The sequence below is a fragment of the Lagenorhynchus albirostris genome, chromosome 6 (genome assembly GCF_949774975.1).
Source record: "Lagenorhynchus albirostris chromosome 6, mLagAlb1.1, whole genome shotgun sequence".
Classification (NCBI taxonomy): Eukaryota; Metazoa; Chordata; class Mammalia; order Artiodactyla; family Delphinidae; genus Lagenorhynchus; species Lagenorhynchus albirostris.
This window is the reverse complement of record NC_083100.1, coordinates 55,703,168-55,722,855: the sequence shown is the minus strand read 5'-3', so window position 1 is coordinate 55,722,855 and position 19,688 is coordinate 55,703,168. Positions and strand designations below refer to the sequence as shown.

General features: G+C 36.0%; 1 long non-coding RNA gene across 2 annotated transcripts in view; it reads right to left on the bottom strand.

The window, feature by feature from the left end:
• Positions 1–19,688, bottom strand: part of LOC132522278 (uncharacterized) — a 136,630-nt gene that overhangs the window by 77,346 nt on the left and 39,596 nt on the right. For both annotated transcript variants that reach the window (XR_009541148.1, XR_009541147.1), the window contains exon 2: positions 12,262–12,324. This is a non-coding gene — a long non-coding RNA (uncharacterized LOC132522278). The remainder of the gene's footprint in view (positions 1–12,261; positions 12,325–19,688) is intronic.

Here is a 19,688-nt window from a genome sequence, read left to right as displayed (position 1 = left end):
ATCCCATGTTTGTGAATTGGAAGAATTAATATTGTTAAAATGTTCATACTACCCAAAGCAATCTACAGATTTAATGCAATCCTTATTAAAATACCCATGACATTTTTCACAGAACTAGAAGAAATAGTCCTAAAATTTATATGGAACCACAAAAGACCCTAATAGCCAAAACAATCTTGAGGAAAAAGAATAAAGCTGGAGGTATCATGCTCCCTGACTTTAGACTATGCTACAAAGCTACAGTAATCAAAACAGTATGGCACTGGCACAAAAACAGACACATAGATCAATGGAACAGAGACCAGAAATAAACGCATGCCCTTATGGTCAATAATCTGTGACAAAGGAAAGAATATATGATGGGAAAAGATAGTCTCTTCAATAAGTGGTGCTGGGAAAAACTGGGCAGCAACATGTAAAATGATAAAATTAGAAGACTTTCTCACATGATATACAAAAATAAACTCAAAATGGATTAAAGACCTAAATATAAGAGTAGAAAGTATAAAACTCCCAAAAGGGGCTTTCCTGGTGGCACAGTGGTTGAGAGTCTGCCTGCCGATGCAGGGGATGCGGGTTCGTGTCCCGGTCCGGGAAGATCCCACCTGCCGCGGAGCAGCTGGGCCCGTGAGCCATGGCCGCTGAGCCTGCACATCCGGGGCCTGTGCTCCACAACAGGAGAGGCCACAAGAGTGAGAGGCCCGCATACCGCAAAAAAACAAACAAACGAACAAACTCCCAGAAGAAAATGTAGGCAAAACATTCTCTGACACAAATCATAGCAATATTTTTTTGGATCAGTCTCCAAATGCAAAGGAAACAAAAGAAAAAATAAAGAAATGGGACTTAGCTAAACTTAAAGACTTTTGCACAGCAAAGGAAACCACTGACAAAATGAAAAAATAACACACTGAATGAAAGAAAATATTTGCAAATGATAAGACAAATAAGAGGTTAATATCCAAAATATATAAAGCGTTCATGCAGCTCAATATCAAAAAAACTAACAACTTGATCAAAAAATGGGCAGAAGAACTGAATAGACATTTGTCCAAAGAAAACACACACATGGCCAACAGGCACATGAAAGGCTGCTCAACATTGCTAATCATCAGAGAAATGTAAATCAAAACCATGAGATATCACCTCACACCTGTCAGAAATGCTGGCGAGGATGTAGAGAAAAGGGGAGCCTAGTACATTGTTGGTAGGAAAGTAAATTGGTTCAGCCACTATAGAAAACAATATGGAGATTTCTCAAAACTAAAAGCAGAACTACCATATGCTCTAGCAATTCTACTCCTGGTATATATCTGAAGAAAGTGAAAACACTAATTCAAAAAGACATGCACCTGGTGTTCATAGCAGCATTATTTACTATAGCCAAGATATGGAAGCAACCTAAGTGTCCATCAATAGATGAATGGATAAAGAAAATATGGTATATATATTTATATATATATATACACACAATAGAATATTACTCAGTGATAAAAAAGAATGAAATTTAGCAATTTGCAACCACATAGATGGACCTGGAAGGTATTATGCTTAGTGAAATAAGTCAGACAGAGAAAGAAAAATACTGTATATTATCACTTATATGTGGAATCTAAAAAATAAATGAATGAATAAAACAGAAACAGACTCACATAGAGAATAAACTAGTGGCGAAGGTAAGGGAGGAGGGGCAAGATAGAGGAAGGGGATTAAGAGGTACTATGTATGAAATAAATAAGCTACAAGAATATATTGTGCAGCACTGGAAATCTCACCAATATTTTATAATAACTTTAAATGGAGCATAATCTATAAAAATTTTGAATCACTATGTTGTACACCTAAAATTAACATAATATTGTAAGTCAACTATACTTCAATAAAAATAAATAAAATGCAAATCCTATCGCATCAATTAAAAAAAAAAGTTACAGCTTTAAGATTGAAATGCTATATAGGAGAGAATTTGGAGAAGTTAGAGGACTCCCACCCCCAAACTCCACTAAGCCTCCTCTGCCAGCTGAAGCAGTATCTCCTTTTGCTTACAAGAGTGTTTCTCCTTTGTCTGAAGATACCGAAGGGAATTACCTTATAAGAGGAGGCCAGTTCTCTTATGCCCTTTTCTCACCCTGCACTATCTTCAGATCTTTAATCAGAGTCAAATTGTAATATGCTTCAAGGGACCAATTACAAAGTGAAATTCAGGAATAGATGGCTTAAGCACCAAAGGAATTGAAGAACTTTGCTGATTAATCATGGAATGTCGGTTAGAATAGACTTTACAAATGTTGAATGAAAAAGAGAAGGACACAATTTTAGAGTGGGCTGATTTTACAGATTTCACAAGAGATTCTGGATTAACTGTTAGCTTGAGAAACTGGGCATAATTCTGTTTGTTCTGCTCACAGTTGATTTAAATCTGGACACAATGGTGACTCATGCAAAATGAAGTTGAGATGCAAATCTCTTTGGTAAAATGTAAAAGAAAAAATTTAAAAATTTCAGGAGATAGGAATGCAGGAGTGCATTTATCATTTCTGACCCAACCATTCACCTCAACTGTATCTTTCCAAGGGGTCCAGAAGATACTCTTCACAAAGGCTTTGAGAAACAAATCTACAAAGAGAAGTGCAGCACATTTTAAAGTGTTTTGGAGAATGTTCTCTTTAGACCAGGGATGATGATGAGAGAAGCTGGAGTTGAATTTGGCTTACAGAGTTACAAGAGGATCCCAGAGAGGCATGATCCGAGTAGCAGCATGTAACATTCATATGTGGCTAACTTGAAAGGTAGTAGGGTCAGTCTGAAAACCCAAATGGTCTGACCCATAGGTTCTTCAAGGTGACTAGCTGGTCATGGAGTCCCTAGGACTGAAATAGCAGTGCAGCCCACTAAGGTCCTACTTGCTTTATTTATCAAAGAATCAAACAAACAAAAAACCTTCAGGGCTAGAAAAGAGAAACATTATCTAGTCTCCAGATACAAATCAGTTCTTAGACACAGTTTAAGGAAATCTGAGTACTCTCGAGGCAGTGCCTACTTGAATCTTCCTTTCATCATGCAAAGGGACATGTGGCCATTTATTAGGATAATTGTTAATGACGAAGCAGAAATAGTTTGCTTTCATCTGGTATGAACAATAGCACACACAGTTTCACCTTCTTGCCACAAGAGTATATCACCTTTCAGGCTCTGGGCCACAATCAAGCAGAAAACTTGCTATTTTCCTCATTATAGGACATCACATTGGCTCATTAGACTGTTAACACTACATAGATCGGGACAAAAGAGTAGAAAGTATATATACCTTTGAAACTTTGAAAAATGTTCAAGGGTTCAGTGGTGTAGAGAATATGTTTGGTCGTGATTCTAAAGTAAGGGTTAAACATTGTACTTGAGCCCTTTCCCATGAAGAGACACTATTTTGGTGGACCTCTTTGAATTTTAGCGGTTTACTACTGGGTCCAAGCGGAGCATCTAACCCTGGAACACCAAACAACTGCAATTCCACTTGCTCATCGTGATCCAGGTGTTATCTGAGACTCCTACCTCAAGTTGAAAAGGTAAATATAGAACCAGGCCTGGACAGGTCCTGAAAGCAAGTAAGTTTAATGAACAAGGTGCTCGTATTCTCCTGTTGCCTATTCCTGTGAGCCTTGCTGTTCCTCTCCAACTTACATATATTGCCTCATGGGGGCTTTCACTATGACCAATTAACTTAGGAGGAAAAAATTAAAACCTCGGTTACAGATGTGTTTTACTGGCTTGGAGTGGATTGCTTTAGGATTTATAGCTCACTTAGAGACCAGATGGACGAGGGAAAAAGACAGTCCTTACAATGGGCAGATTTTGAACAAATATATCTCATTGTTCAATCTTCCTGGAATCAGTAGTGGCTAATGATTTGGTAACTTGACGAGCAACTTGGAAGGGGTAAGATTAGTGACAAGGAAGTTTGAGAAAAAGGTATGTGAAAGGACCTTTAGGTATGGGCCAGAAGATGAGAATATCATATTGTATATTGTTGAAAAGTGGAGATGATTACATTTCCTGGTAACAGTATTTAAAATTTTAATTAGTTTTGGGGTTTACACTGAAGATTAATTTATAAAACAAATAAACTTGATCCTGCAGTGGCTGATTCTGATGGAATGTGTGTGTGTGTGACAAAAATCCTACTTATTTCCTTCTCACTCTTCCCTTATAAACCCATAGGCTACTCAGAGTATGAGTAAAGCTACTAATATAGTCCATCCTCATTTTAGAGATGAGAAAATGTTCAAAGAATTGACTTGACCTGTTGCGTGTCGTACTGTTAGTGGCATAGCCAGAATGAAAACTCAAGTCTGCCTCGTAAGCTAGTGCCCTCACCAGAATAGCATATTACTTCTGTAACTGGGAATAAATGCTATTTAATGGTAACTCCACCCTTCCTTGCTATCTAATCCATAACTCATGATGACAGAAAAGTAGCACAATTTTCTATTCTTCGAAACGTGGAAAAGAGAGTTGCAGGTACAGACACTAGAATAAAAAACATTAAATATTTGAATGTATATTTATAATCTGCATCATACATTTTCCCCTCAGACTTGGAATGGCCTTCGAGCTACAAGTGGTAAACATCGTGCTCAGAGTGTTGTACTCATCGTGTAATTTAAGGGGAAGGCAGCATAAATCTCTGAAAGATGTTGCTGTCTCCAGCTGTGACTTTTATTTAAGGTTGCACTGTCCACATGAGGCGTTTGAGCACTTGAAATTTGGCTAATCTGAATTGAGATGTGCTGTATAAAATATACACCAGACTTTGAAGACTTAGTACAAAAAATTAATGTAACATATTTCATTAGAAATTTTAAAATACTGACTGTATGTTAAAGTGATAACATTCTGGAAATTTTTGGTTAAATAAAACATATTATTAAAATTAATTTTACATGTTGTTTTACCTCAGCGTGGCTATTAGAAAGTGTAAAATGACATTTGTACTTTGCTTTCTATTTCCCTTAATCAGTGTTGATGAGAGAAAACCAAATCAAATTGAATGGAATTTGGACAAAGTTTCCTGTAGTTCATTAGAGCTGTCAAAATATTAAAGATGTCAGTTATTTCACCAGTCTTTGAGTTGCTGAGTTTTTACTTTTGACAAAATCACCATCCGCAAATTGGAATTTTTCATTTTTCAGAAAATATTGGAATGGCAGTAAGTCGGAACTGTGTCTAATTCTGCTTTTAACACAGAACAAGTTACATTGATGGTATTTGATAATTTTGCTTTAGAAATCAGGTGGACAAAAGCAATTTAGCTCCCCAGGGAAAGTATAATGAAAAAGGGCTTACTGGTTAGTTGCTTTGAACATAGGAATATTTACTTTTAAAATCTGAGGCTTATAAGGGGAGGTTGCTACTTTTGAAAAGCTGCTACACTTAAAAGTTGTTAAAATGAAATTACTTCCCTTAAAGAATGAAAAAATAAATAAATAAATAAAAAGAAAATCTGAGGCTTATATCACTTTATCATATTATTTCTAATTTTATTTCACTATAAAATTTTAATTCCTCTATAATGAGATGATATTCTTTTTGATATATAAAATTTTAGGTTGGCTATAATCATTCTTTTACAATATTCATTAAATCAAACCCATAAATAAATAAAATATATCATTATATATATTACATATCTAATATATAAAACATATTATATTAGACTAATACACAACAGCATGACAAAACCACAACTAATGTCTTCCAAGTAGGAATGCTAACTTTCCAGAACTTAATGATTTCCTTGGTTTCCTACATTGCGGAGGCGTTCCAATAAAGTTCAAACAACCTTCCAAGATAGAATCATACTATGGCTGTCTTTGAAATGACAGAGACTGTGAGTACTACATGGAGGCACAGCACCATACCTGCTAAAATGGACCATAAAGGTCAGTGGTGATGCTCAGATTAGTGTCTTCTTCTCAAATCTGTTCCTCCTCCTTCTCCTGTGTTGATGGTATCACCATCTATTCACAGTCCTTCTATATTTCCTCACTTTCATTCCATGTGTCCAAGTGGTCATTAAATAGTGTCAAGTCTACCTTTGAAATATCTCTTGAATTCTTCCCCTCTCAACCATTTTCAGGATAACTTTCCTAGGTAAGCCTCTCATCAATTTGGCCTCTGATACCTGGAATAGCCTTCAAATGATTAAGTTTCCAAAATGAGGACCTGTCTGCAACTTTTTCCCACTTTAACTGAAGGTCCATATTGCCACCACAATGACCTATCCAAATATCCTAAAGATATTTCCGACTGGATCCTTGCCACCTACAGGATAAAGTCCAAACTCCTTAACATAACCTTAAGGCTCTATATGTTCTAATCTCAATTTACTTTTCTAGACTTACGTCCTGCCTCTCCCACTACATCCTTGACTATGAAACCTATGTTTTAAAAAAAAAATCACATAATCAAAAATCCTTTAACATTCTGGATTTTTTATTGTTAATATTGGGGGAACTGAGGGGATTTATGTATTGTATAATAAAACAGACATTACTCAAATATAAATCTATTACTTATAGAAAATTTATTCTGTGTATTTCCCTTTGTCAATGAAGTGGGAATTCTTTTGATAGCAAGAGACAGAAATCAAATTTGAATTAGCTTTAGCAAAATTAGAAATTATTGGCTTATGGATTCCAAGGAAGCATTAAGAAAAACCAACCTAAGAGATGGGCAGGGCTGCAGTTGGGCCTCAGGAATGACTGCAGGAACTCCACTGCCATCAAAATTCCTTTTGACAGTTGGCTCAGCTCCTCTCTGCATGTTGCCTACATCTGCTCTCACTGCAGACAGGATGTCCCCACAAAGTGGAAAACAAGGATAACAACAGTTCTTTGGGTCAGTGTTCTTTAATAACCACGTGGCTGCCTCTCTTTCTTGATTCCAACTTGAAAAATTCAGAGGAAAGCCTCTGACTGTACTGTCTTAGGCCAGGTGCCTATCCCTGGACCCAATAAGTGTTACCAGGGGAGTGGGGTCATGTAAGCAAGAAAAGTTCTGCCTACAACCATGTGGATGGTAGAGAGGGAGAGGGATACCACTTCTTAGGAAAGAGAGCTTTTAGGGAAGGCAGTATCACAGACAATCACTCAAGTAATTTTTTTTTTTTTTTTTTTTTGCGGCACACGGGCCTCCCACTGCCGTGGCCCCTCCCGCTGCGGAGCACAGGCTCCAGACACGCAGGCCCAGCGGCCATGGCTCACTGGTCCAGCCGCTCCGCGGCATGTGGGATCCCCCCGGACTGGGGCACGAACCCGCGTCCCCTGCATCGGCAGGCAGACTCTCAACCACTGAGCCATCAGGGAAGCCCCCACTCAAGTAATTCTTAAATAATTTTAGTGATATTAGATAAAAACAGCTGCAAATTGTGTAATTTTTAATTATATTTAACTTCAATTTTAATTACTAATTGATCCAGGCCTGCCAACACTATAGCTGGCACCACTATAAGAGATTTTTAGGCCTGCTTGGCCTACAAATTTGTGCTCATAATTTGCTTTTTCTACTTAAGATTTTCTTGTTTGTTTTGTTTTAGGTTTCTAATGATATTGGTTCCAAATACTGTTAATTTAAGTTCCTAATAGTCATAACACATATTTCTGTATTTGCTTATTTTATTGGCCAGAACTTCAAGAATCATGTAAAATAATCATTTGTATCATTGTAAAATTTTTAGATAAGTGTATAAATAAAGGCTAGTAGGGTACGGAAGCAGGAAAAGGGTACCTCATCTGAGTGACTGTATAGGTTCCTGTTGGAGCTAGAAGGGAACTCAATGACAGCAAGACTTATAACAAGTTGGGATGCAGAGTATGGCATTCCCAGTTTTTAAAATATTGGAACAATACTAAATGGGTTGGTAAGCTGGGGCTGACCTGAGGTACTACCCTTCCTCCAGCTCTCCACAGTTCAACAACTAAAAGGTTAGATCTTGGCATAGTAGGGGTTGATTAGTTCCAACTGGTTGTTTAATATTTTGAGCATCAGTGATATTAAAACACAGTAATTTATGTAATTTGATTCCTAGTGGGATACACCCTCAGGACAAAAAAAAAAAAACTTAACAAAAAAATCTTATGTCATCTTTGATCACCAAATTGTCAGTAAAAATTCTGAAAGTATTAAAGTAGTCTAAAAGAAGGGACCAAGATTTTTAGCAAAAAGAAATCCAACTACAAAACCAAAGAAGCAAAACTTTGTACTCAAGTTTGTATTGAAAATATGAGTATGAACTCATAATGCATTTTTATCCTTAAACTTCTATTTTCCTAGTTCTGTTCACTGAAAAGGGTCAGAAACAGTGAACAACCTTAGAGAAATAAATACTACCACAGCCTAGACTGTGGCCTCTAGGGCTTAGAGAAACGGCTACTTTGAGATCTGGAGCAAGAGATGTATAAGATGAGCCTGGAAATATTGTCATACAAACAGTGAAGAAGCTTGATAGCTTCTTCTTTGATACGACTACTACATGTAAAAGGACTCAGGAGCTAACTTGAGAAGGTTCCCACAATTTGAGCATCAATAAAAATAACTGCAATTGATTAAACATATCAAGTATGTTAAAATCCATGAGATCATAATGGTATTTTAAAAAGAATTTCATTGGTCACCTTTGGAGGTTGCTAGTAAACCAACTCATTACTCTGAAAACTGGTAAGTATAGGGAAAGAATCAAGCATTTAGCCTGCCTTTCCCTTATGAGCTATACCTCTTGGTAGTTAAATAGTTGAAGTCAGGGAAATTATACAAATAGATATTATAGAAGTAGTATAGCTAATAAATGAAGAAGAAAAGATAGAATATTACCATTTGGCAAACTCTTAATGGAAATAATGGAACTAGGCAATTATCACTGAGGGCTGTTAACATAAAAAGAAAAACACTAGATATCACTATCTCCTGATGGAAGAGCTTATTACCACTTATGAAATGTTTTTGTTTTAAAAAAAAGTTAAAACTTAATAAGATCAAACCTCTAGATCTAACTGGAAGTTTGTAGATGATTAAAGGGAACAGAGAAACATGTTAATTGATGCCACAGGAATGCAATCAAGTCTACATGTGGGGAAACTCTTTAGGGTGAATGACAATAGCTGACACTCAGAGCCTGACAGGAATTTTTTTTAGGCTTTCTCCCCTAAGCCAAAATGAAACTATGTACCCAGAGAAAAGAAGCAAATTGGAAAAAATGTAGTCGGAAGGGTGGGTCAGTCTCTTTATCATTCAGGCTGCAACCCAGTTCTTTGGAAAACCGGAAACAACTGTCTTTGCCTTGGAAATCTCTACAGGACCAGAGGTGTGGCTCTAGAAAGCGGTTCAAAGTTCACCTGTCCTTTTGCCAATCCCCAAAACCTCGCCTATTCATCTCAAAATGCTTGTAGTTACTGGGACATTGAACTGTGCCTTTGTGATGTAGATTTTCTACCCCTATCTTCTCTAGGACCTAAGAGCCATTCTTTGAAATGCAAACTTTAGGGAGATGTTTCTCATCCAACAAAACAAAACAAAAAGAAGGGTGGAAATATTTGGAAATGGGGCAAATGAGAAATCTTAAAAATCTTATCTATAAATATTAGTAAAAAGGCTTTAGTCATCTGAACAGATGAACACAATTTTTTCCAACTGCCAAAACAAAATTTGAATCCAACTATTCTTTTATAAACTAGTGAGTTTTTAAAAATGTTTTTTAAAAATGAGAGCTATAAGTTCTCTGCATCTGCCCATATGTTTGTGTGTATCTGTATACATATGTTGTAGATGTGTGATATTTTTCTACTTTCAGATGGTATTGTAAGCAGACAGGGTATGGGATCCGTGGAGAAAGAGAACCAGGCATGGCTTTCTTGACATAAGAGAAGCCATTTTGTGGCTTAAAGACTTAAACATAAGACATGACATTATAAAACTCCTAGAAGAGAACATAGGAAAAATGTTCTCTAAGGTTTTGTACCAATGCTTTCTTAGGTCAGTCTCCCAATGCAATAGAAATAAAAGCAAAAATAAACAAATGGGACCTAATCAAGCTTACAAGCTTTTGCACAGCAAAGGAAGCCATAAACAAATGAAAAGACAACCTATGGAATGGGAGAAATTTGCAAATGATGTGACCTACAAGGGCTTAATTTCCAAAATATACAAACAGCTCATACAACTCAACAACAAAAAACCAAACAACCCAATTGAAAAATGGGCAGAACTAAGTAGACATTTCTCCAAAGAAGACATACAGATGGCAAACAGGCACATGAAAAGATGCTCAACATCACTAATTATTAGATAAATGTAAATCAAAACTGAAATGAGGTACCACCTCACGCCAGTCAGAATGTCCATCATTAAAGTCTACAAAATAACAAATGCTACACTGTTAGTGGGAATGTAAGTTGGTGCAGTCAACATGGAACACAGTACGCAGGTTCCTCAAAAACTAAAAATAGAGTTGCCATACGATCTAGCAATCCCACTCCTGGACATATATCCAGACAAAACTATAATTTAAAAAGATACCTGCACCCCTATGTCCACAGCAGCACTATTCACAATAGCCAAGACATGAAAACAACCTAAATGTCCATCAACAGATGAATGGATAAAGAAGATGTGGTACATATATACAATGGAATACTACTCAGCCATAAAAAAGAATGAAATAATGTCATTTACAACAAAATGGATGGAACTAGAGATTATCATGCTAAGTGAAGTAAGTCAGAAAGAAAAGGACAAATACAACATGATATCACTTACATGTGGAATCTAAAATATGACACAAATGAACTTATCTACGAAACAGAGACAGACTCACAGACATAGGGAACAGACTTGTGGTTGCCAAGGGGTAGGGGAGGTGGGGGATGGAGGGAGTGGGAGTATGGGGTTAGTAGATGCAAACTATTATATATAGAATGGATAAACAACAAGGTCCTACTGTATAGCACAGGGATATAGGTTCAATATCCTGTGATAAACCATAATGAAAAAGAATATAAAAAAAGAATGAATATATGTGTATAACTGAATCACTTTGCTGTACAGCATCAACTATACTGCAATTAAAAGAAAAAAAAAAGGAAGCCATTTTGACCTAAGCCATTTTGTGATCTAAGTCTGGCCACAATGCTTGCCCTTGAATAGGTCTCAGTAATTAATGATCTTAAAGGAAGTGAGGGAATGCAGGAACAAAGGAAAAGCAGTCAAGAAACAACAGTACAGTGATAAAACAGAGTCCTAGTTCCTTCTCAAGGGATATATGTAACAATCTGATATATATCTTTGAGTTCTGCAAGAACTAAGGCCCCAACCCCGGTGGAGGATGAAATGACGATGTTGAACTTTTTTGGCCCTCGTGACTTCAATCAACTAAAACTGGGACTCTGTCAACCTTTGCCCCAATTCTATGCTGAATCATCCTGTGTTCTAGCCCCTTCAAGAATATGCATGTACCCTTCACTTAAAACTTCCCCAGTTTTGCTGTTTGGGGAGATACTGCTTTGGGAAAGACCCCCGGTGTTCCCTTTACTTGTTGCAAGTAATAAATTCTTCCTTCTCCTGATCTTTGACTTGGTTGTGTTTTTTGACTTGACACCCACCAAGAGGCAAACCCAGTTTTCAGGTAACAGTATTGCCAAAATTAATTTTAAAACACCTCTATTTAACTGGTTTAGAATTAAATACTTATAAATTAAGTATTCCTAAAGTTCTCAGAAATATGATGAAAACTAACCCAAATGTTTTTCAAGTTTCCATGATCTGGGAAAATACTGAGTATTAAAGTTAATTTAAACTTGTTGGTTTAATAAAGATAGACATGCCTTAGAGTTATCAGCGTTAAATACAAAACTTTTATTCTACCTGGGTTTACTAATCAAATAAGCTCATTTTGAAACCCAGCAGGACCCTGTGGGGCTCCTGGGCACAGAAACCTTTCTGTACCATTTCTTGTTTGTAGGGAACAGACTCCAGCCTCCATGACCTTCCCTGAATTCCAAAGGGCAGATTCCAGCTGGTTGCAGTTGGGGAAGGGAGGGGATGGAGAGACAAGGGAGGAGCAGACAAGAAACCACCTGAGGCAAGATTAAAGGAACCAGAGAAGCTCATCAAGATTAGGAGACCACCTGAGATGAGATTAAAGGAGTGCAGGCCCTGCAAACACCCCAATCTTATCAGCAAACCCACCCTTGAACCATTGCTATAAAAACTCACCAATTCCGCCTGGGTTGGGACACACAGTGTTTCAGGGCAGGAGTCTGCTGTGTCCCTCTTTGCCTGGCAAAGAAATAAAGTTATTCTTTTCTACTTCACCCAAAACTCTGTCTGTGAGATTCGATTTGGCCCTAGTGCACAGAGGTTAAGTTTTTGGCATAAAATTTACCTTTGTTACAAAATTCGCTAGCAAAAAAAAAATGTGGTATGACAAAATTTTCATATCACAGTTGTTGAAAACTAATACATTACATAGATATAAGATAAGAGTTTTTAGGTATAATAATTCTGTTTTATTGTAGGTGTACTTAAAAATAGCTTTCAGGGCTTCCCTGGTGGCACAGTTGTTAAGAATCTGCCTGCCAACGAAGGGGACATAGATTCAAGCCTTGTTCCGAGAAGATCCCACATGCTGCAGAGCAACTAAGCCTGTGTACCACAACTACTGAGCCTGCACTCTAGAGCCTGAGAGCCACAACTACTGAAGCCTGCATATCACAACTACTGAAGCCTGTGCGCCTAGAGCCCATGCTCTGCAACAAGAGAAGCCCCAGCAATGAGAAGCCCATGCACTGCAACGAAGAGTAGCCCCCAGTCACCACAACTAGAGAAAGCCTACATGCAGCAATGAAAACCCAACCCAGCCAAAAATAAATAAATAAATTAATTAATTAAAAAAAATAAAACCAGCTTCCAAAATCTTTTGGTAACTTGAAACTTTACAGTTTTGCTAAGTTAAATTATATGATGTAAATTTATTAAATAGCTAGATCATTTCCAAATAAGACAAAGTATGGTACATTAATTATTGAACATAGGTTTATCTACTTTTGGCTTCCTATTACAAAGGAATTAAAAGATAAATTTGTGTTCGTTAGTACACATGTCCTGTGCTTTGAAAAATGGTACAAGAAACATATTATGGAAATTATGAAAAAATATTAGTCTGCCAATTCACAAAAATGCTAATGTAAAAGACAGTTCATAATTGCTTACTTTCATTAAAAATTAAGGTTTCTAAGGGTTAAGAATTCGAATTAATATATGTAATTAATATTACTAAAAATAATAAGGGAAACAATTATGTATGCAAGGAAAATAAAATGAATTTTTGGGTATGAAAATTATGAGGTATGGAGATGCATTTTTACTGAAGGAAAACAAAGTGATTTTGTCCTAAAATATAGCTGGTATTCCAGAATGAGAAAGAGGAAAATAAAGGACAAACTCTGGACATAGAAAGTTGTAAAAGGTTTATGAAAAAAGAAATCTTGGAAAAGAAATTTTGTGTATGATCAAGCTGGACAAGATTGAATTGATTTATTATAAGGATTTTAGAAATAAGCTTTAACATCAATAGTGTATTTATGTAAAACTAAAACCTAGTTTTTTTCTGCCAAAAAACCAAAAATTTTTTGAACTATTGGTCTGCTCCTGATAAGATGTTATGAAAATTTTTTGCCTAGAAAGCAAAGATTTTAGGTCTTACCAACTGTGCTTCACACTGTGTCCATCAGGTCTTTGTTTGCTTAAAATTGAATCTTCCTAATATTAATATTACAAGAGTTGAATTTTATTTACAATTATTTAACTCTTTGTATTTACTTACAATGTCTTTAATTGTCGCCATGGTTAAATGGATATCTAAGTATTGTTTCATAGTGATCTATTTTCCTATTTGATCAAGTGTTTTAAAGTCTTTTAATATTTTTGACAAACTTCAACCAAATACTAGATGAGCTCTCTCTCTCTTTTTACCTTGAACTAACTTTAAAATTTCCCAGAGCGTCCCTGGGATTTGCTGGATTTGCTCTCTCTCTTTATAAAAGAGAGATATTAAACTAATTTGGCTTATTTGATATATTAAATTGCATGAGGAGCATCGTCAAATAAGAAGTAATACTAGGTCTTCTTTATGTTGTGTGTGAATAGGCATATATTATAAATGTTCCAGAAATTATGTGAAATACCTAAAAATCTGATATGTTTTGTATAATGTCATCATAATGTCAGTTGTCATCTTAAAATGTCGTACATCACAAAAATAACTATACTTCCTTATCAAATGAACTCTAATAATGGGCATTTTAAGTCTTTTATTATTTATAGACAGTTATTGTCTTACTCAGATGTTTTTACAAAATCTGCCTGCAAATGTGTTTCATCTTCAGAAAAAATTATGGAAAGGAATCTAACAAGTACTCTAGAATACAAGAATTTACAGAACCCTAATGGAGAAACTTATGGCTTTATAAACTTCTAACATAGATGAAGAGCCACAATAATTAATCACATGGGAATGAATGAACTGATGAAGATGATTATAATTCTTTATGACCTTTTTGTTCAAAAGATTACTAATTTTTAAAAAAATGTTTGACTTTTCAGATTTAAGGAAATCTTTGTCTCTTTTCTCTTAAGCTATCAACAATTTGGTAAGATATGCCTTTGTGAATAAAGATGAAACTTTTACTTTTTCTCCCAGCCTGATTCCTCCAGAATTCAGAAACTCTCAGTAAGTATTCTTATTTTCATGGCAACTTAGTTATTTGCACAAGTTCTATAGGAATCTCTTCTCCTTGTAACAGAATACAATTGGAAACTGGTTACATTACCAAGGCTTTGACTGTAATGCATATTTGAGAGAGTCATGCATAGACTCAGATTTGATCAGATGGCTTTAAGGAAATGAGAATTGACTTTATGGAGTCAATAAAGTGCCTTAAGAAAACTACCTGCTATGTTGCTTACAGGGTTCTCAACAGCCTTAATGAGGTAATGAAGGTCACTTCCTGGCAGGTACAGGAACCTCAGGATATTTGGGGGACTTCAAGAAGAAAGAATTTCACCCAAATCTGTAGGTATTGCAGGCAAATCTGAGGATATGTTCTTGGTTTGGCTTTCTAGCCTTAAGAGGACTTTAGACATTCAGTCCGAGATTCCTTACAAAAAGTTCCAACAAAGCAGATTGAAAAGAGCCTATAAGAGCAATTGCTATTCTTGCTACATTTATGTGATTATCAGGCCAAGTTTATTGAAATCTAGATTCACTTTGCAAACAAATTAGTCTTCATTTGACTTTCTTTGTAAAAATGGGGGTAATCTTAAAGAGAAAAACTATGTTTCAATAATACACCTTTGTGGATATTAGATTCTAGTGCTGTTTCTCTTTTTTTTAAATTTAATTTATTTTTTTATACAGCAGATTCTTATTAGTCATCAATTTTATACACATCAGTGTATACATGTCAATCCCAATTGCCCAATTCAGCACACCACCATACCCCACCCCCCGCGGCTTTCCCCCCTTCGTGTCCATAAGTTTGTTCTCTACATCTGTCCCTCAACTTCTGCCCTGCAAACTGGTTCATCTGTACCATTTTTCTAGGTTCCACATACATGCGTTAATATACGATATTTGTTTTTCTCTTTCTGACTTACTTCACTCTATATGACAGTCTCTAGATCCATCTACGTCTCAACAAATGACTCAATTTCATTACTTTTTATGGCTGAGTAATATTCCATTGTATATATGTTCCGCATCTTCTTTATCCATTCATCTGTCGATGGGCATTTAGGCTGCTTCCATGACCTGGCTATTGTAAATAGTGCCGCAATGAATATTGGGGTGCATGTGTCTTTTTGAATTACGGTTTTCTCTGGGTATATGCCCAGTAGTGGAATTGCTGGATCATATGGTAATTCTATTTTTAGTTTCTTGAGGAACCTCCATACTGTTCTCCATAGTGGCTCTATCAATTTACATTCCCACCAACAGTGCAAGAGGGTTCCCTTTTCTCCACACCCTCTCCAGCATTTGTTGTTTGTAGATTTTCTGATGATGCCCATTCTAACTGGTGTGAGGTGATACCTCATTGTAGTTTTGATTTGCATTTCTCTAATAATTAGAGATGTTGAGCAGCTTTTCATGTGCTTCTTGGCCATCTGTATGTCTTCTTTGGAGAAATGTCTATTTAGGTCTTCCGCCCATTTTTGTATTCTGTTGTTTGTTTCTTTAACATTGAGCTGCATGAGCTATTTATCTATTTTGGAGATTAATCCTTTGTCCGTTGAGTCGTGTGCAAATATTTTCTCCCATTCTGAGGACTGTCTTTTCGTTTTCTTTTTGGTTTCCATTGCTGTGCAAAAGCTTTTACGTTTCATTAGGTCCCATTTGTTTATTTTTGTTTTTATTTCCATTACTCTTCCATTATTCATTGGGAGGTAGATGAAAAAAGATCTTGCTGTGATTTATGTCAAAGAGTGTTCTTCCTATGTTTTCCTCTAAGAGTTTTATAGTGTCCGGTCTTACACTTAGGTATTGAATCCATTTTGAGTTTATTTTTGTGTATGGTGTTAGGGAGTGTTCTAATTTCATTCTTTTACATGTAGCTGTGCAGTTTTCCCACTTATTGAAGATAATGTCTTTTTTCCTTTGTAAATCCTTGCCTGCTTTATCATAGATTGTTGACCATAGGTGCATGAATTTATCTCTGGGCTTTGTATCTTGTTCCATTGATCTATGTTTCTGTTTTTGTGCCAGTACCATACTGTCTCAATTACTGTAGCTTTGTAGTATAGTCTGAAGTCAGGGAGTCTGATTCCTCCAGCTCTGTTTTTTTCCCTCAAGACTGCTTTAGCTATTCGGGGTCTTTTGTGTCTCCATACAAATTTTAAGAATTTTTGTTCTAGTTCCGTAAAAAATGCCATTGGTAATTTGATAGGGATTGCATTGAATATGTAGATTGCTTTGGGTAGTACAGTCATTTTCACAATATTGATTCTTCCAATCCAAGAACACGGTATATCTCTCCATCTGTTGGTATCATCTTTAATTTCTTTCATCAGTGTCTTATAGTTTTCTGCATACAGGTCTTTTGTCTCCCTAGGTAGGTTTATTTCTACGTATTTTATTCTTTTTGTTGCAATGGTAAATGGGAGTGTTTCCTTAATTTCTCTTTCAGATTTTTCATTATTACTGTATAGGAATGCAAGAGATTTCTGTGCATTAATTTTGTATCCTGCAACTTTACCAGATTCATTGATTAGCTCTAGTAGTTTTCTGGTGGTATTTTTAGGATTCTCTATGTATAGGATCATGTCATATACAAACAGTGACAGTTTTACTACTTCTTTTCCAATTTGTATTCCTTTTATTTCTCTTTCTTCTCTGATTGCTGTGGCTAGGACTTCCAAAACTATGTTGAATAATAGTGGTGAGAGTGGACATCCCTGTCTTGTTCCTGATCTTAGAGGAAATGCTTTCAGTTTTTCACCATTGAGAATGATGTTTGCTGTGGGTTTGTTGTATATGGCCTCTATTATGTTGAGGTAGGTTCTGTCTATGCCCACTTTCTGGAGAGTTTTTATCATAAATCGGTGTTGAATTTTGTCAAAAGCTCTTTCTGCATCTATTGAGATGATCATATTGTTTCTATTCTTCAATTTGTTAATATGGTGTATCACATTGATTGATTTGCGTATATTGAAGAATCCTTGCATCCCTGGGATAAATCCCACTTGATCATGGTGTATGATCCTTTTAATATGTTGTTGGATTCTGTTTGCTAGTATTTTGTTGAGGATTTTTGCATCTATATTCATCAGTGATATTGGTCTGTAATGTTCTTTTTTGTAGTATCAGGTATCAGGGTGGTTTTGGTGTCAGGGTGATGGTGGCCTCATAGAATGAGTTTTGGAGTGTTCCTTCCTCTGCAGTTTTTCGGAAGAGTTTGAGAAGGATGGGTGTTAGCTCTTCTCTAAATGTTTGGTAGAATTTACCTGTGAAGCCATCTGGTCCTGGACTATTGTTTGTTGGAAGATTTTTAATCACAGTTTCAATTTCATTACTTGTTATTGGTCTGTTCATATTTTCTATTTCTTCCTTGTTCAGTCTTGGAAGGTTATACCTGTCTAAGAATTTGTCCATTTCTTCCAGGTTGTCCATTTTGTTGGCATAGAGTTGCTTGTAGTAGTCTCTTAGGATGCTTTGAATTTCTGCAGTTTCTGTTGTAACTTCTCCTTTTTCATTTCTAATTTTATTGATTTGAGTCCTCTCCCTTTTTCTTGATGAGTCTGGCTAATGGTTTTGCAGTTTTGTTTATCTTCTCAAAGAACCAGCTTTTAGTTTTATTGATCTTTGCTATTGTTTTCTTTGTTTCTATTTCATTTATTTCTGCTCTGATCTTTATGATGTCTTTCCTTCTGCTAACTTTGGGTTTTGTTTGTTCTATTTCTCTCGTTCCTTTAGGTGTAAGGTTAGATTGTTTATTTGAGATTTTTCTTGTTTCTTGAGGTAGGCTTGTATGGCTATAAACTTCCCTCTTAGAACTGCTTTTGCTGCATCCTACAGGTTTTGGATCATCGTGTTTTTATTGTCATTTGTCTATAGGTATTCTTTGATTTCCTTTTTGATTTCTTCAGTGATCTCTTGGTTATTCAGTAACGTATTGTTTAGCCTTCAGGTGTTTGTGTTTTTAACGTTTTTTCCCCTGTAGTTCATTTCTAATCTCATAGTATTGTGGTCAGAAAAGATGCTTGATATTATTTCAATATTCTTAAATTTACTGAGGCTTGATTTGTGACCCAAGATGTGATCTATCCTGGAGAATGTTCCATGCACACTTGAGAAGAAAGTGTAATCTGCTGTTTTTGGATGGAATATCCTATAAATACCAATTAAATCTATCTTGTTTAATGTGTCATTTAAAGCTTTTGTTTCCTTATTTATTTTCATTTTGGATGATTTGTCCATTGGTGTAAGTGAGGTGTTAAAGTCCTTCACTGTTATTGTGTTACTGTCGATTTCCTCTTTCCTAGCTGTTAGCAGTTGCCTTATGTATTGATGTGCTCCTAGTTGGGTGCATATATATTTATAATTGTTATATCTTCTTCTTGGATTGATCCCTTGATCATTATGTAGTGTCCCTCCTTGTCTCTTGTAACATTCTTTATTTTAAAGTCTATTTTATCTGATATGAGTATTGCTACTTCAGCTTTCTTTTGATTTCCATTTGCATGGAATATCCTTTTCCATTCCCTCACTTTCAGTCTGTATGTGTCCCTAGGTCTGAAGTGGGTCTCTTGTAGACAGCATATATATGGGTCTTGTTTTTGTATCCATTCAGTAAGCCTGTGTCTTTTGGTTGGAGCATTTAATCCATTCACGTTTAAGGTAATTATCGATATGTATGTTCCTATGACCATTTTTTAAATTGTTTTGAGTTAGTTTCTGTAGGTCCTTTTCTTCTCTTGTGTTTCCCACTTAGAGAAGTTCCTTTAGCATTTGTTGTAGAGCTGGTTTGGTGGTGCTGAATTCTCTTAGCTTTTGCTTGTCTGTAAAGCTTTTGCCTTCTCCATCGAATCTGAATGAGATCCTTGCAGGGTAGAGTAATCTTCGTTGTAGGTTCTTCCATTTCATCACC